At 41.3% G+C, this 26,279-nt stretch overlaps 1 pseudogene; it reads right to left on the bottom strand.

Moving 5' to 3' along the window:
• Positions 1–4,563: 4,563 nt before the first annotated feature.
• LOC109574760 (stathmin pseudogene) lies at positions 4,564–5,092 on the bottom strand (annotated as a pseudogene).
• Between the last annotated feature and the right edge of the window lie 21,187 nt (positions 5,093–26,279).

Below are 26,279 nucleotides of genomic sequence, written 5' to 3'. Positions count from 1 at the left end.
CATCTCATTCTAACTGGTTGTTTTCATCCAAGTCACTTGGCGTGGCCTGCGGGGACAAGGCGAGGGTAGCCTGCTTGTCTGTACCTGTCTAGCTACCATTTACCTGTCTCAGTCTTACACAGATGAAGCAGCTAGAGTTAGAGATAAGATTTTTTTTTCAGAACACAAATTTGGATCTGATCTGACACTCAGGTAAATGGGCAATCAAGTTCAAAATCTCAGGTCCTTTCTGTTCATAATCATTTTCTTCTAGGAGCTATGAAACGCCTACCTTGCTCATAAAAGTGTTATCAGGCAACCACAAAATCCCTCACTTCAAAGCTTTTCGGCTTTCTGGTGAACCCTCAGTGTTGGGTATTCTCTTTCACCCCCACTCCAAAGTCTACCCTGCCCCCTGGCCTGGGGGGCTGGCTCTGTGGGTGACCTCCATCCCTGATGTGGTGTGGGCAAAGGCGGGAGACTGGAGGACAGACAGACAGAGGGTCATTATATTTATGCTTTCTACTCCCTGCCTGTCTGGTTGCCTGGAAGAAGCTGCCTTCCTCTACCAAAGGCCTTGGCTCCTGTTGAAATGACTCCCTTCTACACTGAGGGTCTCTCTGGGTTCATGTAAACCCTTTTCTATTACATTCTGAGGCCCAAAGGTCATAGCAGTCTTCTGGTTTTGCTGGCCAGAGATGCTTGTTGTTTTTCCTTAATCTACTTATACCTTGATTAAATAATATCTTCATGAAATTCCCTTAATCACCCCTTTTTATGTGTGCCATCTATTTTCTGCTGGAACCCAACCCACATACCTTCTAAGGTCAAATGTTTCAAAATGTACCCTTACTATACAGTACTAGCCAGTAAAACATAGTTATATTGAAACATATATCATATTTCAATGATTCTAAGATGTGCCCTGCCCCCTTCCCACATGTGTTTCAGCATCTCCAAAATTAAGATGATTTACAAATGGTGGGTTTTATTTTTGCCACCAGCGAGGCAGTGGTTGCTGTTTCCTGGGGAGGTATGAACTTGGTCATTGCTGGTCACAGAATCCTCATTTTAAATGAGTTATGCTCATTGTGGGTACTACTTAGTGCTGTTTAAAATATTTTCAGAAAAGTTTACATAATGATTCAGCTCTGGAACCAAGTAATTGTGTACACAAAGGCACAAAACAGAGCAACGAGGCATAATTTTGATGTTGGTGAAGCAAATATTCATCTTGGCAGAATGGCTGCAATTTCATAGTTTTCAAGGGTTTTATGGGATGTAAGAAAGAAAAAGCCCATAAGTAGCTAGAGCTGTGTTACATGTGTTACTGAAATGTGTGCAAAAGAATTGCCTGAACAGAGCAAGTGATGCCCGTTAGGGCAGAAGGAGTTCTCAAAGCCCTTAGAATAAGTCAATTTCAAAGAAGCAGGGAGTTGCTGTCACTGATTGGTGGTACTTTTTCTTTCTCAGTGGTTCATAAAATAGTGGTGTGGCCTACAAATTCTTAGACATCTCAGATTCAGTGAAACATGGTATTTCCTAGAGTGCTGTTTCCAGGTCGACGGTTCATTTATTGACCTTAGTCCTACCTCTCTGTCAAGTTTACAGAGAAACAAATAAAGGGATAGCATTCACCCCTAGGCTGGTGGAGGATGTGTTCCTCAACTTTCCCCCTCCCTTGGGCCCACATACTATACAGGTTTTGATTTTGAGGCTTGGTGAGGTATGGGAGCCTCCAGAGCAGTGGTTCCCAACCTTTTTGGCACCAGGAACCAGTTTCATGGAAGACAAATTTTCCACAGCCTGGGAAGGGGAGGGTTGGTTTCAGGATGATTCAAGTGCATTACATTTATTGTGCACTTTATTATTATTTCATCAGCTCCACCTCAGACCATCAGGTATCAGATCCCAGAGATTGTGGACCCCTGCTCTAGAGGGATCCAAGGGCTCCCTGAGTGGCTTGGAGTGGAATGGAGAGTGGATTGATGCCTGGGCAGACAATGCTCCTTAGCTGAGTTAATTGGACATTTTACCTCCAAGTTTTGGTGGAATAACTGAGGAGAGGACTTAAAATGTGATTCCAGGAAGAAATCAGAGTGCAGTCAAATGAAAGTTTAATGAAACAGGAACATGTGACCCAAGCAATGTCACTATTTTCCATCAAACTCCCAGTGGTCAAGATCACAGTGTCTCATGGCCCTACTGGGCAAGCTGGAGGGAGTAATTTATAGCACTTTCTTCAAGGAGAATTGAAAGAACTTAAACATACCTTTTCCCACAAATAAAAATAAATATGACCTTTATTATTTAAAGGTAATACCCTTTTCAAATACGATTTTCCCAGGGGCTATGTGCTAAAGGATAAATGGCTTAAGTGTGGATTGTATTTGTGAAGATGACTTTAGATCTCTGTCCTCAAAATTGAAAAAAACAGATTGAGTAAAATCTAGAAGTCTGTTAATGGGCCATGTGCATGAAGATGAAAAACAGAGTCAGAAATGGATGGAGATGCTATTCAGTTCAGTTCAGTTTCTCACTCGTGTCCGACTCTTTGTGACCCCATGAACTGCAGCACGCCAGGCCTCCCTGTCCATCACCAACTCCCAGAGTTTACCCAAACTCATGTCCATTGAGTTGGTGATGCCATCCAGCCATCTCATCCTCTGTCGTCCCCTTCTCCTCCTGCCCCCAATGCCTCCCAGCATCAGGGTCTTTTCCAATGAGTCAACTCTTCACATGAGGTGGCCAAAGTACTAGAGTTTCAGCTTTAGCATCAGTCCTTCCAATGAACACCCAGGACTGATCTCCTTCAGAATGGACTGGTTGGATCTCCTTGCAGTCCTAGGGACTCTCAAGAATCTTCTCCAACACCACAGTTCAAAAGCATCAATTCTTTGGCGCTCAGCTTTCTTCACAGTCCAACTCTCACATCTATACATGACCACTAGAAAAACCATAGCCTTGACTAGATGGACCTTTGTTAGTAAAGTAATATCTCTGGTTTTTAATATGCTATCTAGGTTGGTCATAACTTTCCTTCCAAGGAGTAAGTGTCTTTTAATTTCATGGCTGCAATCACCATCTGCAGTGAATTTGGAGCCCCCAGAAATAAAGTCTGACACTGTTTCCACTGTTTCCCCATCTATTTCCCATGAAATGATGGGACCAGATGCCATGATCTTTGTTTTCTGAATGTTGAGCTTTAAGCCAACTTTTTCACTCTCCTCTTTCATTTTCATCAAGAGGCTTTTGAGTTCCTCTTCACTTTCTGCCATAAGGGTGGTGTCATCTGCATATCTGAGATTATTGATATTTCTCCTGGAAATTTTGATTTCAGCTTGTGCTTCTTCCAGCCCAGCATTTCTCATGATGTACTCTGCATATAAGTTAAATAAGCAGGGTGACAATATACAGCCTTGACATACTCCTTTTCCTATTTGGAACCAGTCTGTTGTTCCATGTCCAGTTCTAACTCTGGCTTCCTGACCTGCATATAGGTTTCTCAAGAGGCAGGTTAGGTAGTCTGGTATTCCCATCTCTTTCAGAATTTTCCACAGTTTATTGTGATCCACACAGTCAAAGGCTTTGGCATAGTCAATAAAGCAGAAATAGATGTTTTTCTGGAACTCTCTTGCTTTTTCCATGATCCAGCAGATGTTGGTAATTTGATCTCTGGTTCTTCTGCCTTTTCTAAAACCAGCTTGAACATCAGGAAGTTCACGGTTCACATACTGCTGAAGCCTGGCTTGGAGAATTTTGAGCATTACTTCACTATCGTGTGAGATGAGTGCAATTGTGTGGTAGTTTGAGCATTCTTTGGCATTGCCTTTCTTTGGGATTGGAATGAAAACTGACCTTTTCCAGTCCTGTGGCCACTGCTGAGTTTTCCAAATTTCCTGGCATATTGAGTGCAGCACTTTCACAGCATCATCTTTTAGGGTTTGAAATAGCTCAACTGGAATTCCATCACCTCCACTAGCTTTGTTCGTAGTGATGCTTCCTAAGGCCCACTTGACTTCACATTCCAGGATGTCTGGCTCTAGATGAGTGATCACACCATGGTGGAAATGTTATTAAGGTGCATTTATTCTAAAGATAGTTCAGGTGCTGTGCCAGACTTCCTTCTTTTTTTTTTCCACTGCCACCAACAGCACTGTGCAGTTTTATTAACCATTCAAGTACAGTAGCGTCTGTAAGATCGGGACAGAACTGGGATTTAAAAGCGAACAGATATTCAGCATCTAACAATTTGAAAGAAGCCACTACATACTCATTTCACAGACATGTTTACGGAGCCAATGCAGTATTAGCCATTAACCCAGCACACCAGGTGTACTGAAGTAGAAAAGATGCAACAAGAAAAATGGCTACATTAGAAAGACTTCAACACTTTAGAAAAAGAGTAAAACACTTTTCATTTCTCCCCTTTAGCCCCTAAAACAACATCATACCATCTGGATCTACCTATACAGTCCTACATCAGCTTCTAGAATATTTGTCAGGAGGGCAAAAGTAAAATGACACTGGCCAGTAGTCTTCGGATATTTAGGAAGGGGAGGGGGAGAAAGTTCTCAGAACAAGTTAGTCGGCTTCAGTCTCATCAGCAGGGTCTTTGGATTCTTTGTTCTTCCTCACTTCTTCAACGTGCTTGTCCTTCAGCTTGGTGGCCGTCTGTGCCTCTCTGTTCTCTTTATTGGCTTCCATCTTGTGGGTCAGCTTCTCTTCCGCCATTTTACTGAAGTTGTCCTCTATCGCTTTCTGAAGCACTTCTTTCTCGGGCTCCCCTTTCTCAGCAAGCTGCTTCAAGACCTCAGCTTCATGGGACTTGCGTCTTTCTTCTGCAGCTTCTAATTTCTTCTGAATTTCCTCCAGGGAAAGATCCTTCTTGGGAGGGGAAAGGGGAAATTCTGGGACAGATTCTTTTGATTGAGGGCTGAGAGTCAGCTCAAAAGCCTGGCCTGAGGAAGGCTTCTCCAGTTTCTTCACCTGGATATCAGAAGAAGCCATGGTGAAGAGAAGACAAGAGACTGGCAGTGTACTCTACACGATTCACTGGCAAGGAAAACCCTCTTTCCTTCGCTCCCAGTCTTCCACCACCCAAAGCTGTCCGAGCCCGTGGGCCGAGAGGACTGGACAGCTCTCGTGGGGGTGTCAGCCTTCCGTGGGCAGCCTCCCAAACACTGGCGGGGGCGCTGCCCTTTCCAGCCCCGCCGTCTGGCCCTCAGGTTGCTCCCTGGGGGCACTGCCCCGCCTCTGCAAACAATGGGGACCCCAGTGGGGCCGCACCTGCAAGGGGTCGGGAGAGGGTGGGCCTACGCCTCCTTCAGACTTCCTTTTTTAGTCACCTGGTTCCTACCACCTCCCCTTATCTCTCTCCCCCATTTTCTCCCTCCCCTAACCCTGACCTGGCTCTGCTCTGAGAAGCTGATCCATATGGATCCCACTGCGTATTAAAAAGCAGAGACATCACTTTGCCAACAAAGGTTTTTATAGTCAATGCTATGTTTTTTTCAGTAGTCATGTATGGATATGAGAGTTGGATCATAAAGAAGGCTGAGAGCCAAAGAATTGATGCTTTTAAATAGTGATGCTGGAGGAGACTCTTAAGAGTCCCTTGGACAGCAAGGAGATCAAATCAGTCAATCCTAAAGGAAATCAACCTTGAATATTCATTGGAAGGACTGATGATGAAGCTGAAGGTGAAGCTCCAGGACTTTGGCCACCTGATGTGAAGAGCCAACTCATTGAAAAAACCCTGATGCTGGGAAAGATTGAGGGCACGAGGAGAAGGGGGCGACACAGATTGAGGTGGTTAGATAGCATCACAGGCTGAATAGACATGAATCTGAGCAAACTCTGGGAGATAGTGGAGGACAGAAGAGCCTGGTATGCTACAGTCCATGGAGTCTCAAAGAGCCAGACACAACTTAGTGACTGAACACCAACCACATGGTTCACACGAAGGGTATCTCTATCTTCTGGCTTCCAGTTGTGTCTGTTCAGTATGGAGTCCCAGCAGATCAGAGGAGAGGGATGAATGAGGACCAGCATTCGTTCCCAGGTTCCCTGCTGTTAGGTTGCTTGGATTGCTATATCCATCCATCCATGAGTCACAGCTCTTCTCAAGATATGGCCTGTATACATTCTCTCCTTCTAGGTTCTAGGAACTTCTTTTTCTCCTCTTTAGGCCTAACACCTTGGCTACTAATAAGCCTCATGTTACTGTATTGGCCCTGTGGTTCCCCTTATACCTGTAGCTTTGTACGTAAATGTTCTTTACAGTATCTTATTTCAAGTGTGCCATCTGCTTGCCCACAGAACCCTGATGGTTCCAGTCTAGATACTTCCTGTAATCTTCATGGGAGATAGTATCCTCTACAACAATAGAAAGTGAGAAATTGGGATTGCTCTGGTTCAGTTCCTCGGCCCTGAATTTCAGAAGATAAATGCAAAGATGTGACAATAATGATATAACTCCCTGACCTCTTTTGCATATCCTGTGGTTAGAATAAGTAAAAGGGCTTGATTTTGGGAGGTTTGGAGCTCTAGGACTGGGACAAGGAGGATGGTTTATTTGGAAAGTGGTGTGTTGGCCTTGTGTTCATCTGAATAAAACAGTGATGTGATCATTTCCACATCTCGTGTTCTTTGGCTCCTCCAACTCTTCTCTGTATAGAAAATTGTAGATAATCTCCAGGCTTAAAATTAGTGTTAAAATCTAATTTTTGGGGGGTTTTCTTTTTCATATTGGGCCTTTAAATAATAATTAAACTTCCTGGATTTGGAATTTGGGGAGTTCATCTTTCCAAACAGGATTACATTTTAATGTTTTATAGTCACAATTGCAAGTGATATCCAAGAGAAAGTAAAGTGCTGTGGACAGTTGCTGAGGATGTATACTGACATGTCTGGGGGCTACATCCAAGCTTACTATTATGCAGTGTGCAACTGGCACAACAGTGTACAGTGGTCCAAAGAGGGGCCACAATCTCCTCTGGCACTGATGTGACAGAATTCAGGTGAAGTTTAACCATTGCCTGCACTGCGTCAGGCCTTTATATATTTTAAGCTTATGCCTTAACTTGGACAATCTGATTTACAGTCCGAATTTTGCTTTAAATTTAGCTCTGTCTATAGTATAGCTAAACATTTCACTTACAATGTTTCAGTGTTGGAGAGTACTCTGTGGTCAGTTTAATTTGGGGGTATTAGAATAAGGAGAAGGAGCTCTGGATCTAGTATTTTGGGACCTGGATTCAGAACTTAGCTGGACATTTATGAACAGATTCTGTTAGGACTCTCAGAACCTCAGGTTTCTTAACTATAAAACAGGGTTAATTGATGCTTTTTTGGGGGTAAGTTTCAATGGATAAACAAGATTACATGTCTGAAAGAGTCTGATACACAATAAATGCTTACTAAGTATGGTTTACTCTGACAAGGCAAAGCTTGTAAAAGCGAAATAGCTTCTTAGAGTGCTGTTATATGTGAGTTTTTAGAAAGGAGAACCTCTCAGATGATGTTTAGAAATGTCTTCATGTAATAAGAACTTTTGAGAGACTTAAGAGGGCTGTTTAGTGGAGCTGAGGGTGGCTGCCCATAGCATTCAGCTCCAGTGCTAGAAGTGTGAAGTCCTTAGATTGTTCAAAAACTGCTCCATGGTTGGTGTTTTTCTCTCTGACATCATGGGTTGTCCTATCTAATGACAGGGCCATCTGTGATGAGGAATTCCTCTTGTTTGCACAACCTCCTTTGGTGGTTGGAGAGGTCAGATAGTTAGAGCTGGGTCTTTCACCTTTCTTCTGATTGGCAATGGTATGTTTCTCCATTTGGAATTCATCACATCTATCGATGTAGGATATGGGGAGGTGATGTTTAGGTCAAAGTGTTGTCATTAATCGGAGAAGGCAATGGCACCCCACTCCAGTACTCTTGCCTGGAGAATCCTGTGGATGGAGGAGCCTGGTAGGCTGCAGTCCATGGGGTCGCTAAGAGTCGGACACGACTGAGCGACTTCACTTTCACTTTTCACTTTCATGCATTGGGGAAGGAAATGGCAACCCACTCCAGTGTTCTTGCCTGGAGAATCCCAGGGACAGGGGAGCCTGGTGGGCTGCCGTCTATGGGGTCGCACAGAGTTGGACACGACTGAAGCGACTTAGCGGTAGTAGTTGTCATTAGTGCTAAGATGTTGAGGCATCCCCAGTGAATAGATGCTCTCAAACTCCAGAGGTCTGAGGTCCAAAAAGTAAAACTATTGGGTGAGATTCCTATGGATGGTCAACTCCACAATGGACTCTTGTTTGCTGGCTTCCTGCTCTTAGCTCTTCCTGTCACATCTCTAGGCTATTGTTGTGCTTGGTGAGGGGATCGAGGAGTGGGAAGTGAAGCACGTTATAAAGTAGAGAGAGGTTTGACCTGCACCATTTACTCTGCTAATAGATGACTCCTGATTCTCTAAGCCAAACTTTTCCATCTTCTGTGTTCTAGGAGCCAAAACAACTGAGGAGGATGGATTCCAATAACAATAAGGATATCTTACATTTGTGTAATGCTTTGTCCTCTGGAAAGCAGCTTTGCCTCTGTAATCTTACTTGACCCTCATATAAACCCAATGAGGTGGTTTGGGAGGCATTATTTTCTTTATTTCACAACTGTGAAATCCAAGAAGATATAAAGTGTCTCGCCATGATCTCATAGTACATAAGCGATAGAATCCGGATCTCTTGGATCTTTGTCTAATATTTTTCACATTACACCAAATCATCCTGAGCATTCTTTCTTTAAAAATTAAATGAATTTTAAATTATTATATGTGTCTATGGTTTTAAATTAGAAAAGATTCAAAAGGATATAGAGTGGAAAATAATTCTTCCTCCCTCTCTCCTCAGCAATGTATTGATCCTTACTGGATACACTCACCATTCCCTCTTTCCCATGTGCTCCTTTAGTAATATTCTATGAATTTGTAAGTATAAACATATATCTTCTCCCTTCCTCCAGGGACTTAAAAAATAGGCAGTAAGAAACATCATAGAGAAGGGAGCTTGGAGTAGTTAGTAATTGCTCTCACTTGTGGTTTTATGAGAAATATAGATGATATATGTAGGTTGCCTTTTGAGAGTCTAAATGATGCATTTTAGCTTTTCAAATATAAAAGACAATTGCTTTGCACTACAGGTCTTGAAAGTAATCGAGACAGTCAGTTTTCTCAGCTATGAAAATGGACGATAATAATAATAATACCTTTATCACAGTACTGTTATGATTAAAAGAAATATTACATTATAAATTATTAGAAGAGTAATTCACATTTAGTGATTTCTTTAATACTACTGACCATTATTATTACGATCATTTAAGAAAAAATTTTCATTTTCTTCGTTAAAATGAGTCTTAGCAGGGTTAAATCATTTGCCCAAGGGCACACATGTAAATGTTGGAGCTGGGATTCAGTCAGACCCCAAGCCTCACATTCTGAACCCTGTTGTGAGTGTGAAGAAAAGAATTCTCACAAGTTGAATAGCTCCTGGGAATGACTCCATCAAGGATGCAGGCATGTTTGGATAGCTTGCCCTTTTCGCTTCTGGCTTACTTCTGGTGTGAAAGTTGTCACTTAATCTTGGTCTGCTTTTGTTTTCTGTCCTGGGTCGGTTCCTTCTCCTGCCTAAGATTGTGCTTGATGTTCAGGAATTTGCTTTCTGGTTCATAAGGCCATTTCCTATCTTCACCCATAGTCTTCAAACCAAGGTTGTACAAGTTTTCTTGTAAGTATTCAACACTGCTTCTGGAACATAAAATCATGTAAATGGGACTTGAGAAATGGCAGCTGGAGAAAGCCACCTGCTATAATGGAAATTTGGGCCCTTACATTCTGAGACTAGAGTTAGGTCCCCTGATGAAGCCTCACTATTTCACGGTGTTGCTAGGTGTCATGTCTCCTAGTATCAAACCCTCTGAGACACAGGACCAAGTTGGTTTTTTCCGATCCTTCACATACTTGTGCTGATGTTCATCTCACCCAACCTGAAATTCACTAGGTGAGCTCCATACCCCGACTGATCCATAGCTTGTTCAAGGAGATGAGTCCACTAATTGTGCACCTGGGTGGCATGTCATTGTCAAATTGCTATAGGAGTTTCTGGGTGCTGACTCCTTTTGCAATCCATTGGTTTGAGAACCATTGAGGAGCACTGTGTATAAGACCCTGTGTTCTGGTTAGCCAAGTAAGTGATCACTGGTACTGGCTCCGTCACTGGGAGAATTAAAGCCAGTGCTCTCATCTTATTTCTTTTCAGTTTTGAATGCCCTCGTATGTTTGTACCTTTGAATTTTGTGGGGGGCAGACTGGTAGACATAATTTGTATTTGAACCTACTAGGATAGGTATTCATGTTACAAAGATGAAATAAAGTTACCTGTGTTTTCAGGTACAAAGTTTTCAACCTTATGTGATGATATGCCAACAACAACAAAAAAGGAATCGATATATGCCAGCTGGGGAAAACCCACAGACAAATAGCAGAAGAGACACCTGGGAGTCAGCACACCATGCAGTCATGTGTTCACCTGAGAGCTACGGAAGGACTGTGTACCTGTCATCCACCCCAGATTGTCTCATTGCCACCCACCAGGAAGAGGGCCTGTCATTGAATTGACATTTGGAATTCTGGTTTCTGGGCACTTCATCTTTAGGGTCAGAGAACTGGTTATGCTATTGAAAAACTGAAGTCATCAATTCAGATTTCTCTCTCTTGAATCAATGAAAAAATTTCCCCCAATACTGTTGATCATTTCTGAGCATTTTTAACCTGTCAGAAGATGCCAGAGATCTTTTTGCTCTATAGGGAGGAGGGTCCTTGTGGTAGAGAAGAGGGTCCTTATGGTGTTTTACTGTGAGCGGGGATACAGGCAGTGTGAAAGATTCTGAGATGTAGCTATTACCTCCTGTAAGTGTTGCTGCATGTCATTGCAAACTTCCTTCCTCTTCATAGATAGATAAGACATCATGAGAATTAGCAGGGACACTGGAACTGTTTTTGATAAAAGGCCAAGAAGAGAAAGCTTTTCCAGAAGGTTCCAAGGTATGATCTGAATACCATCCAGACCAGGTCACCTGGTGCTTGTAAAAACACTGACCTCAGAACTACTGAATCAGAGTCTCTAGAGGTGGGATTGTAGTATCAGAATTTTAACAACCTCCCTATGGAGTCTTAAGCATATAAAATTTAATAACCACTGATTTAGGGAGACACTTATTTTAGCTTAATCATTAGGCTCTGCCTATATATCTCCACATTATCCCAAGTGTACTAAAATGGAGGAATTTGTGTCAAGATAATACTAGCAGCAACGAAAGGCCTAACTTATCTGCCCAAATGTCCCCCCATGCCAAGGCTGTCACTGTTGCTAAGTTCCCAGCTCTGGCTTCCCTCAACTGCCTTCCTCACTCAGATGGTGCAAGTCCGCCTCTGCTGGGCTGAACTCTGCCCGGAGCCCAGACTGCCAGTCCCTCCTGTGAGTTTATTACTAGCAGGTTGCTGTCAGGGTGTACAATCTCAGCTCTGGAGGTCTGACACACTTGGGTTGGGTCCTGCTTCTGTGCTTACCATCTGTGACGTTGTACTGCTTCAATTCTCCGACTCAAGTTCCTTTCTAAAATGGAGAGAATAATGTTGATGGTTCACACCTTAGAGGATTGTGTCTGGACTAAATGAGATAATCCTATGCCTAACACGTAATAGATACTTGATAAATTCTAGCTGTCATAATATTAACACTAAATATGGAATCATGGCATTTACTACTATCATTACTAACATCCCTGGATACAGAGGCATATCCTTGGACTTGATCCACAGTGTAAGTGGGGACCCCTCAACCCAGTCCCAGAGCAGGGCTATTCTTGCCTCTTGGACGTTGTCTCCCTTGGCCAGAGAGCTGTTCATGAATACATAGATCCACCTGTTATTTAACTGCCTTCTCAGCACTTTTGTCTGGATCTTCCAGAGGGCACCCGTGCTCACGTGTGCAAAGGTAAGCTTGCCACTTCCCCTCTTAGGCTGGACTCTTCTAAGTTCCCTTTCTCAGTAAAACGCACCAGAATCTATCCAGCTGCACAAAACCAGAAACCTGAAAGTCATTCTTCGTCCTGATGCCGCCTTACCCTTGTCTGGATCTCCGAGCTACTCTCACCCTACTCTGTTCCCGGTCTTGCTGGGGAGGTAGCCCTGCTTTGTGTCTCAGAAGGTTGACAACAGCCCATTGGTGTTGGTAGCCTTGGTGCTACCATGTCTCAGGGCTTGGTCCCATTCTGTTACCCATGTGCTTATCAGGTGGAATTCCTGAAATGATCCATGTCCCTGATACTACCACTATGTCAAGTGTCACTGGTTCTCGGGGCACAAATGGAATTGGCCTTACCTCTGGTGGGTCTGGCCTATGATTAAGGATCCTTGCCTGCAAGTCAGTACCTTTATCTCCTTTTGCTCTTATCAGCTTCCTGCTAAAAGTCTGTCTCCAGTTCAATCCCATCTATACTCCCCCAGGCTGAGTAATCAATGATACTGCCTGGAAGCTGAGAACTAACCCTATCTAATTACATTAGTTGTTAATATGGAGCCTAATAGGAAACCACCTGGGATTTATTATATATATGTATATGTTGTTATTGTTGTTCAGTAACTAAGCCATGTCTGACTCTTTGTGACCCCGGGACTGCAGCATGCCAGGCTTCCCTGTCCTTCACAATCTCCCAGAGTTTGCTCAAATTTATGTCCACTGAGTTGGTGATGCCATCTAAACATCTCATCCTCTGCTGCCCTTTTCTCCTTTTGCCTCCAATCTTTCCCAGCATCAGGGTCTTTCCTAATGATTTGGCTCTTCGCATCAGGTGGCCAAAGTATTGGAGCTTCAGTTTCAACGTCAGTCCTTCCCGGTGAATATTCAGCATTGATTTCCTTTAGAATTGACCAGTTTGATCTTGAAGTCCAAGGGACTCTCAGGAGTCTTCTTCAGCATCACAGTTCAAAAGCATCAATTCTTTAGTGCTTGGCAACATAGTTTTTGCTTTTTATTACACTGTCTAGGTTTGTAATCCCTTTCCTTCTAAGGAGAAAGCATCTTTTAATTTCATGGCTGCAGTCACCATTAGCAGTGATTTTGGAGCCCCAGAAAATAAAATCTGTCACTGCTTTCACTTTTTCCCCTTCTATTTGCCATGAAGTGATGGGACTGGATGCCAAGATCTTAGTGTTTTGAATGTTGAGTTTTAAGCCAACTTTTTCACTCTCCTCTTTCACCCTCATCAACAGGCTCTTTAGTCCCTCTTAACTTTCTGCCATGAGAGTGGTATCATCTGCATATCTGAGGTTGTTGGTATTTCTCCAGGCAATCTGAATTCCAGCTTGGGATTCATCCAGCCCGGCATTTTGCATAATGTACTTTGCATAAAGTTAAATAAACAGGGTGACAATATATAGCCTTGATGTACTCCTTTCCCAATTTGGGATCAGTTAGTTATTGCATGTAAGGTTTTAACTGTTGCTTCTTGGCCCACACACAGGTTTCTCAGGAGAAAGGTAAGGTGGTCTGGTACTCTCATCTCTTTAAGAACTTTCCACAGTTTGTTGTGATCCACACAGTCAGAGGCTTTAGTGTAGTCAGTGAAGTAGATGTTTTTCTGGAATTCCCTTGCTTTCTCTATGATCCAACTAATGTTGGCAATTTGATCTCTGGTTCCTCTACCTTTTCTAAACCCACCTTGTTCATCTGAAAGTTCTCAGTTCACATACTGCTGAAGCCTAACTTGAAGGGTTTTGAGCATAACCTTTTTAGTATGCAAAATGAGTGCAATTATCCAGTAGTTTGAACATTCTTTGGCATTGCCCTTCTTTGGGATCAGGAAGGAAAGACCTTTTCCAGTCCTGTGGCCAGTGCTGAATTTTCTAAATTTGCTGGCATATTGAGTGCAGTACTTTGACAGCATCTTTTAGGATTTGAAATAGCTCAGCTGAAATTCCATCACCTCCATTAGCTTTGTTTGTAGTAAGGCTTCCAAAGGCCCCCTTGACTTTATACTCCAGGATGTCTGGCTCTAGGTAAGTGAGCACACCATTATGGTTATCCAGGTCATCAAGACCTTTTTGTATAGTTCTTCTGTGTATTCTTGCCACTTCTTCTTAGTCTCTTCTGCTTCTGTTAGGCCCATACTGTTTCTGTTCTTGGTTGTGCCCATTCTTGCATAAAATGTTCCCTTGATCTCTCCAATTTTCTTGAAAAGATCTAGAGTCTTTTCCATTCTACTGTTTCCCTCTACTTCTTTGCATTGTTCATTTAAGAAGGTCTTCTTATCTCTCCTTGCTATTCTCTGGAACTCTGCATTCAGTTAGGTATATCTTTCCCTTTATCCCTTGCTTTTTGCTTCTCTTCTTTCCTCAGCTATTTGTAAAGCCTCCTCAGACAACCATTTTGTCTTCTTGCATTTCTTTTTCTTTGGGATGGTTTTGGTCACTGCCTCCTGCAGTTTTATGAACCTTTGTCCATAGTTCTTCAGGCAATCTGTCTACCAGATCTAATCCCTTGAATCTATTCATCACGTCTGCTGAATAATCATAAAGCATTTGATTTAGTCATACATGAATGGCCTAGTGATTTTCCCTACTTTCTTCAATTTAAGCCTGAATTTAGCAATAATGAACTGATGATCTGAGCCAGTCTTGTTTTTTGCTTACTCTATAGAACATCTCCATCTTCAGCTGTAAAGCATATAATCAATCTGATTTCAGTATTGACCATTTGGTGATGTCCATGTGTAGAGTTGTGTTGTTGGAAATATATATATGTGTATATAATATATTCCCATATAGATGTGGGAATATCATATATATCATATACCAAGATATTAATGATGGTTTTCTATGAATGATCTGATTGTGGGTTTTAAAATTCTTTTCTCTCTTTTTTGGCTTAATTTTCTCCAGTGAATATGTATATATATATTTATATATATATATAAAAATATATATACACACACATATACATATGGCTTCTGTTATAAGAAAAAAGTTATTCTTAATCTGAAAATACATAGCAACTCTTTAACAATTGAAAATAATGGCATTAATTCCTGGTTCTTCATATTAAAATTCCCATGCAAAGAAATAATTCAGATATAATATCACTTGGCTGTGATTAGGGAAGAGAAAACTTTTTAGGTTCTCTGAAGGAGGTAAATCTTATTTTTATCATTTGGCCTTGTTTTCTTTTCATTGCCATATGTGCAGCTCCAAGGAAAATTTATCTGGGGATGTTTGAACTTCCTGAACATATCCTAGTTAGAAGAAATAGACTTAGTCATTAGTGAGGCCTCAGGGGCTCAGTGAGAATTTGAATATGTCCCCCATTTTGGAAGACAGGCCTGTAATAAAGACATGGCTACTGTTGTCTTGGGACCTCATTTGCAAGACTTTTCTGTCATGCCTGCAGTGTGGATGGGGTTCATGTGCCAATGTGTATGACGAAAGATAACAGGCTCAAAATAAATCAGGCAGCAGGACAAGTTTTGAATTTTAATGCATATTAAAAAAGTTACCCCGTGCTGGGGCTGCATTTCAAAGAGAGGTTGAAAGATAAAGTAGGTATTTGAAGGTCTGTTTACTAGGTGACATTGTTATAGTGCAGTAAAGATTGCCAACAGCTGCCTTGGACAGTGACTACGTATTTAGGGACTCACTCACCATGAGTCTATTTTTGAATCCACGGAGTGTTTGGGTTAAGAGCATGGACTCTGAAGTCAAATTGTGTGTTTGACGCTGTTACTTTTTGAGTGACTTTGGATAAACTGCTGACCCTATCTATGCCTCAGTTTCTTCATCTATAAAATAGTGATAATAGAATCCCAAAGAGTTACTGTAAGGATTAAATAAATTAATAGGTGTGAAGCATTTAGAATAATCCTTGGCACATGGTTAGTGCTATATAAAGGTATTGCTATTCTTCTTCTTCTTCAGAGAACAGGGTAGATGAGGATTTGCTGAGGGTCACAATATGGCTGATGTCGTTTGGCTGAACCACAGTCATTCTCAGTCTTTTTTACACTTTTCACCAGGGGCAAGAGAAGATAGCATTTGCTGTTACATTTAGGGATGGCCTCAAACACAGTTCTAGCCAGTGGGGCATCCTTGAAAATCTATGGGACAACTTCTTGGAATGCTTTTGCTATAAAAGAAACCGTTCAAGGTGACCCCTTTATTCTTGCCTTGAACTTGAATGTGATTCTGCAGCTACAGCAGACACTTATCAACCATGAGGTGGCAAACAAATGGGAAACCAAGAGAATCTCAGGGATACTCTAACATCCTTAAGGCTGATGTACAGCAAATTTGAAAAATCCTGTCCTCAGATATTGACTTACTGAATTCATTTTTGTTAGACAACCTTTGGGCATTTACAAAGGCTAGGCTTTATATTAGTCACTGTGGATGCAAAGATGTATGACTACTTTGCCCAATGTAATGTAAACTAAATGACATTCTGTTTGTAATTTCAGTCTAAGGTGGTAATTGGCAATAAATAAATAAAATATGCAAATGGTCAAACTAGTGTGGTAGATGGAGAAACTCTTCCTGAATTGAAAGTACACTGCTAACTTGATTCTGTGGATGTTCATTCTTTGTGAAGGTAACATTTTAAATAATGTTATCCCCACTTTGGTAAAATTTCCTGACAGCATATTTTATGGAGCTAATTCTATAAAGCCAATTCAAAGCCTAAATCAATTTTATATTCATAATTGTTAAAATGATCCATTATTTTCCATTTTCATTATTATTTCATCAAAATTATTTTCCTTTGGAGAAATTCTTTTTCACAGGAAATTTACAGAGACAGTTTACCAGTTAGCAGTTGTTGCATTGTTTTATTTTGTAGTCATTATGTCAACCAAGCCCAATTTGCCTGTTTAAAATATTAAAGACCCAAATTTAGTCAAGGATTGTTGATGTGTCTGTCAAATTTAATTCTTAAAATTTTTATCATGCAAAATTTTAGTTGTGGCTAGTTTCACATGCTTTTGATTATTTTTCACAGGACAATTTTTAGTTTTCAACAAAGTAGTAATTCCTCAGTTTTTTTTTTTTTTTTTAACAAAAAAATTCTGTTAGACGTTTTCCATGAACATTTTTTACTTTGTCAGTTATTTTTAGTTGATTATTTCTACCAGGGATATTTAGCATAAAATTAATCAAAATTAAATGTTTATGTATATATATTTCTAAACTAAAATATGAGAAAATTAGAACCATATTTCTCTGCTCTTCTATTCCAGGCTTATCTTTTAGGCAGCATCGACCTATTGCTTTGAGAATTCAGTTATTCTATTTGTTTCAGATCACTTTACATGCCATGTACAGAGAAGAGCACATAGTGATGCCAAAATGGTGTGGGTCAGAGGAGGTGAGTTAACAGAAGGGCAGTGGGGACAGGAGCAAGGTGGCTATGGCATGGAGGGGACAATGGGGAGTAAGTCTGGATAGTGAATTGTACCTCTAAGCAGCTTGACCAAAAAGAGGAGGAGAAATACAGGCAGGAGCTAGAACATTTTTAGGATGGTGAGGACTCGTTGGGTAGAGGCTAATGGAAAGATCTCAATGAAAGAACAGGACCAAGGGAACAAATGGAGAGGTAGCTTTGAACTGGAGGAAAAGAGATAAAGATTAGTGCAGGAAAGGGAAAATTAACACCTTGATTTTCTCCTTGTAGCTGGAGGCAAAGTCCTCTGCTGGGTGGCAAGGGTGGTTGAGGGCTGAGTTAGTAGGGGGCTGTGGGAACAATTGCCTTGGCTTATCTGGCAGGATTTCCCACCTCCCTTCTGGCAATAACACTCTCTTCATTTGGGAAACTCTTCCACTATGGGTCGTGGGATTTCGCATTTGACCCATATCCCTCGCCTAGGGAGTGAGTCTCCATGAGTTGGAGAGAGGGACAGACAAGGAGTCCTGGGGCATCATCCAGCACTACAAGACGAGGGAGGTGAGGCAAAGGTTCTGAGCTAGGGAGAAACCATGAGATGATGAATTTATGGAATAAAGATGAAGAAAGTGAAGAAGGATGGAGGGACCAACTGTGCACATGATGCTGGAGGTTGTGTAAACTAGGACTGCACTGATGCTGAATGTGGCAAGGTGAAGGTCATCAACTTTGACAAGAATAGTTTTGGTGATGAGGTGGTGACAAAAAGCTGCATTAGAGTGGCTTGGAAGAGGAAAGGGTTGAAGAAGAGGAAGCATAAGTAATCATTTGGAGGAAGAGAGAAATGGGGCAGTAATTAGAGGAGGGATGTGGATTAAGGGAAGATTTTTTATTTGTTTTGCCTTAAAAAAAAAGAAATATTACAGCATGCATATACACTGGTGGGAATGATCCTATAGAAAAGGAAAAGTTGAAGATGTAGGACAGGGAGGGACTAACTCTAATAGTAAAGACTTTGAGAAAGTAAGAGGGGAGGGCCTGATTGTCAAGTGGAGGGTTTGGTTTTTGGATTGAATTGGGTACAGTTCATTTTCTGTCATTGAGATAAGGCTGAGTACATGGTACAGATGAAGCCAGTTTGGTAGTTACTGATAGGAAAATGAGGCAGTTTTCTATTGATTGCTTTTTGTTTCTTAAGAAGCAAGATAATTAGCTGTGGGATTAGTTGTGGTAATTTCCTAGGTTAAAGTGGACAGTCAATTTGGATAATGTGAGGAGTGTAAATAGATAGACCACTGGATTTGGAAAATTGGTCATTGGTGACCTTGACCAGAGCCTTCTCTGGGGCAGTTAGTAGGGGACAGATGAGTGGTGTTGGGGCTGGAGAAGGAGCAGGCTCACCAGTAGCTGGAGCTTTGTGCGACATCGCTGCTACCCCGCTGAGGCCAGGATTCAGACTGGAGGAGGTTGGCTGGCCTCAGTGACAACGGTGGTTGATGATATTACCAGTAAGAGAAACTGAGGAAGTAAAGATCTTTTTCTGCTCTGGTTCCTAAGTTGTACCATATAAGCCTGGTCCTTTGCCTACATGTATAGAAGAATCCTCACCCTAGAGAGGGGAAGAATGCTGACACCCAGAGGAAGGATAAAGTAGGCAATGGGGGTAGAAAGAGTTAGGGGCACATCACTTGAACTGCTGGATCCAGCCATGCTCCCACGTTTTTCAAGGTGTAAGATAAACAAAGATCACCCAAATGAAGACAGGCAAAGGCTATGTATTCAGAGCTTGCTTATGGCAAAGAAGTCAGCCACCAGTGTTTGTATCTGGTAGAGAGTCAGGGTGGGCAGAGGGGTGGGAAGCCTTTACAGTGGAAATTGGAAAGGCTTCATGTGTGCCCAACTATAGAGACTGTTGGCTTAGGGAAACTGGGAGCAGGCTAATGAGAAGCAGAGAATCCTGTTTGATTGGTTAGGGGAGATATCTGATTTTCTCTGGTTGGTCCTAAGTTGAAAGCACATTCAAGAAATTAGGGAAGTTGGAAGTTATTGACCAAGTTTGTCCTGAGCTGATTGCTGCAGGGGCTGTGGTTTGACTTCCTGGGCTGGTTACTACAGAGGCTGTGGATCAGAGTTCTCTTTTGATACATGGTCTGACCATTGTCCATTTATATGTTCAGTTTCTCAGTCCCTATATATATAGTCTCTTTTTGCTTAAGCTGGTTTTTGTTGAATATTTGTATTCTGTGATTACAACAAGAGTCCTGACCACTACAGAGAAGTTTGGGCAATGACAATTTGGAAATGAGCTGGGAGGTTAGAAAGCTGGGAGGTTAGAAAGTTGGGAGGGTAAGCAAAACAAACCCCAGAGATGATAAACACCACTTTTAAAAATCTACTTTTTCCTTTTGAACCTTTTATTTTGTATTGGGGTACAGCCATTAAACATCTACTTTTAACCAGGACCCTACCTGTATCATCTCATTTAATCTTCAAAAATGCTGTGATATAGGATTATTTTCTCCATTTTTCACATGAGGAAATGGACTCACAGCAGGAAAGTAGGTTGCCTCAAGTTTTACAGTATCAGAACCAAGGATTCAAACTTTAAAAAAAACCTTTTATTTTGTATTGGAGTTTAGCCAATTAACAATGCTTTGATAGTTTCAGGTGAACAGCAAAGGGATTCAGCCACACATACACATGTATCAAAAGGGAAAGTGTGAGTTGCTCGGTCATGTCTGACTGTTTGCAACCCCCTGGACTGTAGCCCGCTAGGCTCCTCTGTTCATGGACTTCTCCAGGCATGAATACTGGAGTGGGTTGCCATTCCCTCCTTCAGGGGATCCTCCTAACCCAGGAATTAAACCTGCATCTCCTGCATGGTAGGCAGATTCTTTACCGTCTGCGCCACAAGGGAAGCCCATACATGTGTTCATTCTCTCCCAAACTTCCCTTCCCCCCAGGCTGCCACATACATTGAGCAGGGTTCCACGGACTACACAGTAGGCCCTTGTTGGTTGGCCATTTAAAATATTTCAGTGTGTACGTGTCCAAGGGATTCAAACTTGAGTCTGCTCTTCTGAGGTTTTTGCTCTCAGGTTATGATATTTTGTATAAAATAGGAAATGGATTTTCCTCCTTCTGGGTATCATGAGACTCAGAAAGACACCTATGGATTTTCTGCTTGTTTGTTGCGTCATATACACAGGACTTCTATGAACATGTGTTAACACATGCCTTGTGGTTGACTTATTAGTAGACATCTATTTTGTGATCATGACTTTATTAAGAGCAGTTGTGATGTGGATGAAAAGTTAATTTTGAATCTTTGATAGAGTTTTTTCTCATCCCTGTCATATCATTTTGAAATTCATAGTGTTTAAAAACGGGTTATTGATCCTATCGATGATTGTGATAGATAATTCTTCCATGAAAACTGATCTCTAAAGCACACATCTTAGAACTCAAAAAACATCATGTTTTGATTTTAGTAGGTATGTGTTAAATACAAACAGAAGAAAAAGTTATTAGGGTAATAATTTTATTATTTTATTGTATTACTGAAGGAACACTAGGTAGGAAAGTTATTTCCAAATGTGAAGAAGAAAGTCTGTCCCTTGAGAGAGCTGTGGGGCAAGAAGAGAAACAGTCTTTATGGGGGTTGAAGAATTCGTTAGAACCAATTAGAAATTGACTGGTCTGATCCGAGGGCTTCTCTTTCCACTAGGACCAGATTGCATGGCTTTAAGCGAGAAAGAATCTATAATTTTTTTTTCTTTCTTTTTTTGGTCTGCATGGATGATTAGGAAATTCAGTGCTTTCTTGATCTGGGTGGAATAAGTAAAACAAATCCATCTTTCCTCTTATGTAAGATCCTATTCAGAACTCTTGATTTTTCTCTTATTCCCCACCCTCAAATTTTTTATATCGTTCACCCTTAGAAACTGTGGTAAAGCTAATATGGTCATTATGGGCAAGTGATAAAATTATCAGTGTCCCTGAAGAAGCACTCTGAGTCTTCAACACACAGAGAATTTCTCTTTTAGTGTTTGTATGTGTGATGGATTTAATGTAGCTTGGCACATCAGTACATTCTATGTACTAATGAGGGGGAGAAAAGAGGGATTACAATGATTGGTAGGGCAGATACAGATCCTTAGGCTTTGTGAATTTGCTGCAGTCTATCATGTGTGAGTTTGGTTAACACCTCATTAATTTATTAAAGCCAGAGAACAAAAAACTGAATAAAATAATGGCTGTGTTCCCAGTCCAATCTGCTGCAGATGGCTGAGTGAGTCTAGTAAACAAAATAAAACAAAAATCAAGGGTATCATTTGGCTTGTCTGTTGATAGTAGCCTCTAAAATTTCATATTCCCTTTTTAATGCCTTAGAATTGGGGCAAATAACCAGCCAGGCTTCCTGCAGTAATTAGTATTGGTCTCAGCAGCTCTCAAAGCAGCTATTTTGTGATAATGGATAACCAAGTAGACCTCGGAGCCTTCCCTGGATTCTGTCTTCTTAACATCACAGTGGCTTTTCTTGGGGAGATTTTTTATCTGTTCCATATAAGAGATAAGAAACTTCAGAGGTTATCATCAACAGAAAGGCCAGATGATACCCCTGATTTTTGTTTTGTTTTGTTTGTTCAATGGTTACAAGTGACATGTAAGCTTTAATGTATAAACATCCTTTGATGTAAAGGTTGAAAAACGATCTTTTTCTCGACATAAACACTTGCTTTAAAAATTATAAATTTTTCCCATATGTAAGTTAATGTTGGTAATGTAAAGACTAGCAAAATAACACTCAAGTACTCACCACTCAGCTTAAAAATTAGAACATTACTGATGGATATTGACCCTTCCCTTGTAAATCTCTCCCTCATCTCATTTCCTTTCCATGCCATGCACTTTCCCTTCCCCCTGAAACCACTATCTTGAAATGTGTGTTGACCATTCTGTTGATTCAAAAATATATATATTTCTACATCTGTGCTATCTATGAACAAAATGTAATTTAATTTTGCTTTGGAAAAGTTTTACATAACAACATTATCCTTATTGGAGAAGGCGATGGCATCCCACTCCAGTACTCTTGCCTGGAAAATCCAATGGATGGAGGGGCCTGGTAGGCTGTAGTCCATGGGGTCGCTAGGAGGGGGACATAACTGAGCGACTTCACTTTCACTTTTCACTTTCATGCATTGGAGAAGGCAATGGCAACCCACTCCAGTGTTCTTGCCTGGAGAATCCCAGGGACAGGGGAGCCTGGTGGGCTACCGTCTCTGGGGTCACACAGAGTTGGACACGACTGAAGCGACTTAGCAGCATTATTCTTATATAATTTGCCTTTCCACCTTTCAATATAATGTTGGGCAGTTTGTATTTGCTTGTAAATAGTTCTGGCATGGTCATATCAAGGATTGTGAGTTTGGTGAAGGAGCAGCGGTAGATACACAAATTGATTGTGTTTGGGAAATAGAATTTGTAAGAAAAGAAATAAGGTATTGGGCTAATGCATATGCAAAATAAAAGGTGGCTAGGATATCATAAAATCAATGCGTTTATAATGGATTTTTATATAAGACTCTAGATAGAGCTGGAGTCAAATCCTACTTTCACCACTGTAGGGGGATTCCTAAAGAATATTGTTATTATTATTTTGCCTTTGTAAAAGGTGGTGCTAAATGCTAAGTTGCTTCAGTCATATCCAACTCTTTGCAACCCTATGGACTGTAGCCTGCCAGGCTTCTTTGTCCATGGGATCCTCCAGGGAAAAATATTGGAGTGGTTTGCCATTTCCTCCTCCAGGTTGGAAAAGGTAGGGTGAACATCATTCTGAAAAAGTTTAGGTTAAGATATTGGATATATATTGGATTTGAATGTTTCATTTTGAATAAGTAAAACAGGACCAACCTCAGACATCTGCCCTGGAAAAGTGTTCAGACTGAAAAATCTGTTCTGGGGTCCTGGTCGGGAGTGGGAGATGAGACAACATGGGAAGGGGTGGTGATGAAGAGGCAATTAATACGTTTCTTGGCTTTCTCCTTGACTTTTTTCCCTTTTCAGAAGTGTGTAGTAATAAGACCTCAATTCAATTGGTCTTGGTGGATGAGTTAGGGAAAATTTGAATGTACCTCAACTCTTGTTTCTTTCGTTAGTTCACTGAGATTGTTTGGAACAGTCACATACTTGTCTATGTAATTTTTCCCTTTTTAAGACTTAGATTCTTCTTCTGTAATGTAGAGATCCTATCCAGACAAATGAGAAAAGGGAAGTCGCCCGGTCGTGTCCGACTCTTTGCGACCCCACCGACTGTAGCCTACCAGGCTCCTCCATCCATAGGATTTTCCAGGCAAGGCTACTGGAGTGGGTTGCCATTTGAGAAGGTGGATGCAAAAATTCCAGGAGCAATTCTGTGCTGATAGTTGTGCTATCATTGTTACTACTGTATTTCAAGTACTTGTTTTGAAAGCTCAACTGAGGAGTCACTGAACTATGGAAGTCTTCCCTGACTTTTCTCTCTCCTCCATTCCTCTTCTCAAATCTTTGGAGTTTAAAATGTTTCTAGAGGACTTACAGAGAAGGCAATGGCACCCCACTCCAGTACTCTTGCCTGGAAAATCCCATGGACAGAGGAGCCTGGTAGGCTGCAGTCCATGGGGCTGCGAAGAGTCAGACACGACTGAGCGACTTCACTTTCACTTTTCACTTTCATGCATTGGAGAAGGAAATGGCAACCCACTCCAGTGTTCTTGTCTGGAGAATCCCAGGGACGGGGGAGCCTGGTGGGCTGCCGTCTCTAGGGTCGCACAGAGTCGGACACGACTGAAGCGACTTAGCAGCAGCAGCAGCAGCAGAGGACTTAGTGTTTTTTTAGCATTTACAGTTTATGTCAGTTATAGCACAAAACTTACTTGTCTTTCTCACTAGCCTGTGGGGTCCTATATCCAACCACAGGCCCAGAACACAGAGCTAGTCAATAACTTTTGCTGCATGATTGGACTAAAATAAATATCCCTTAAGATGTTAATATTATATTTACTAAATACAGTAAATATTCAGTCAAGTAATTCTCATTTTCAGATAATTTATTAGCAGCATTTGCTAACATTAATTTGTGTCTATGACTGTTAATTCTCTTAAACTCTCAAACCAGAGAGCATCATGGGAAATACTGGCCTTGGGTCACCCTGAATGGAGAGCCAAAATACATCTTCGGACATAACACTTTGAAAATATATATTGCCCTTAAGGAATTACTAAAAACAGAACAATGAAAACAAAGTAGAGCTCAAAACCCATCCCTCAAGTGAAAACATCTGTCTAAATTTTTCAAAAGTCTGAAAGTTTTAAAATTTATGTTAGTTTAATTGAAAACCCATTAAATAAATCTGGGGAAAATCATCCTCATCTCTGGTAGAACTGCTTTCATTATCATCAACCCAAAAACTATAACTGTAAATTGGAAGAAAATTTCTTAAAATTCTTAACAAAAGAAGGCATTTTCAAACCATTTTTGGCCATCATGTTCACAAGAGCTTGGACTCTTCCTTTTTTTTTTAAGAACAGAAAAGTGAAGTTCGGGGTAGTTAACAAATATATCTAAGAAAATTTTCAAGGGATCAAGGACAGTTTCAGGTTTTACATTCCCTTTCTTGTTATTTATTTATTTGGCTGTGTTGGGTCTTAGTTGTAGCACATGGGATCTTTCCTTGTGGCGCACAGGCTCAGTTCTTGTGGTACATGGGCTTAGTTGCCCTGTGGCACGTGGGGTCTAATTTCCCAACCAGGAATTAAACCCATGTCCCCTGTATTGGAAGGCTGATTCTTAACCACTGGATCACCAGGGAAGTCCATACCTTTCTTAATTTAATTGAGAAGTTCTAGTCTGTTCTAATGTGCAGAGGCCTTCAGACGCTGCAACACTTAGAGTGTTTTTAGGGTTCATATCAAGTATCTTCAGTGATCATCATGCTCTGTGCATGTGTGCTAAGTTGCTTTAGACAGGTTCCTCTGTCCATGGGATTCTCCAGACAAGAATACAGGAGTGGATTTCTACGTCCTGCTCCAGGGAATCTTCCTGGTCCAGGGATTGAATCTAGGTCATGAATTAAAGTTAAAATGGTCTTTACAATTAGTAATTGCCATTGTGTGAATTTTCTAGCATGTAACATCACAGTCCTTTCACATAGGCCCACTCTCCCTTTTGTGGCTAGTTTTCTCTGCTCCTTCCTGAGACTGTCCTCAAGCAGGAAGAAGAGGAGGGGGAACCAGTCCAATCTACGAATGAGTTTACATCCTATTTGAGGGCATGGAGTCTACTGTGAACTCCAGAAGGGTCAGTGAGTTACATGAAGAATCAAAACAGTCTGTTTTCCCACAAAACATGCCGGGAGCAAGACAACATCCACTGAAGAATAACAGTGGCCTCTGTCATCCAGGGAGCTCAGAACTTTCATGGCCACTTACTCACCAAGCCGTGTGCCACACCTGTGATGTATGTATATCTTTTTTAAAGATTAAGAAGCCAAATTTTAGCAGGTTTGACCCTGTGACTCAAAGCGAAGCAGGGGGATGGATGAGAACACATACTCCGTTCTAAGTCTTCTCACTCGGATAATCATGGTGTGGAATGGACTGTTGAGAAGTGACAGCAGGCACCATGATCTTTATGATTTTGGTTGGCCACTGTTTTGAACGATGGGGATTATAGAGAATGAGGAGGGAGTTTCTGTTCTAGCTGCTGTTTAGTCACTAAGTCACACCCAACACTTGTGATCCCATGGACTGTAGCCCACCAGGTTCCTCTGTCCATGGGATTTTCAG

Source organism: Bos indicus, chromosome 20, assembly GCF_029378745.1.
Source record: "Bos indicus isolate NIAB-ARS_2022 breed Sahiwal x Tharparkar chromosome 20, NIAB-ARS_B.indTharparkar_mat_pri_1.0, whole genome shotgun sequence".
Taxonomy (NCBI): Eukaryota; Metazoa; Chordata; class Mammalia; order Artiodactyla; family Bovidae; genus Bos; species Bos indicus.
This window is presented reverse-complemented; position numbering and strand designations above follow the sequence as displayed.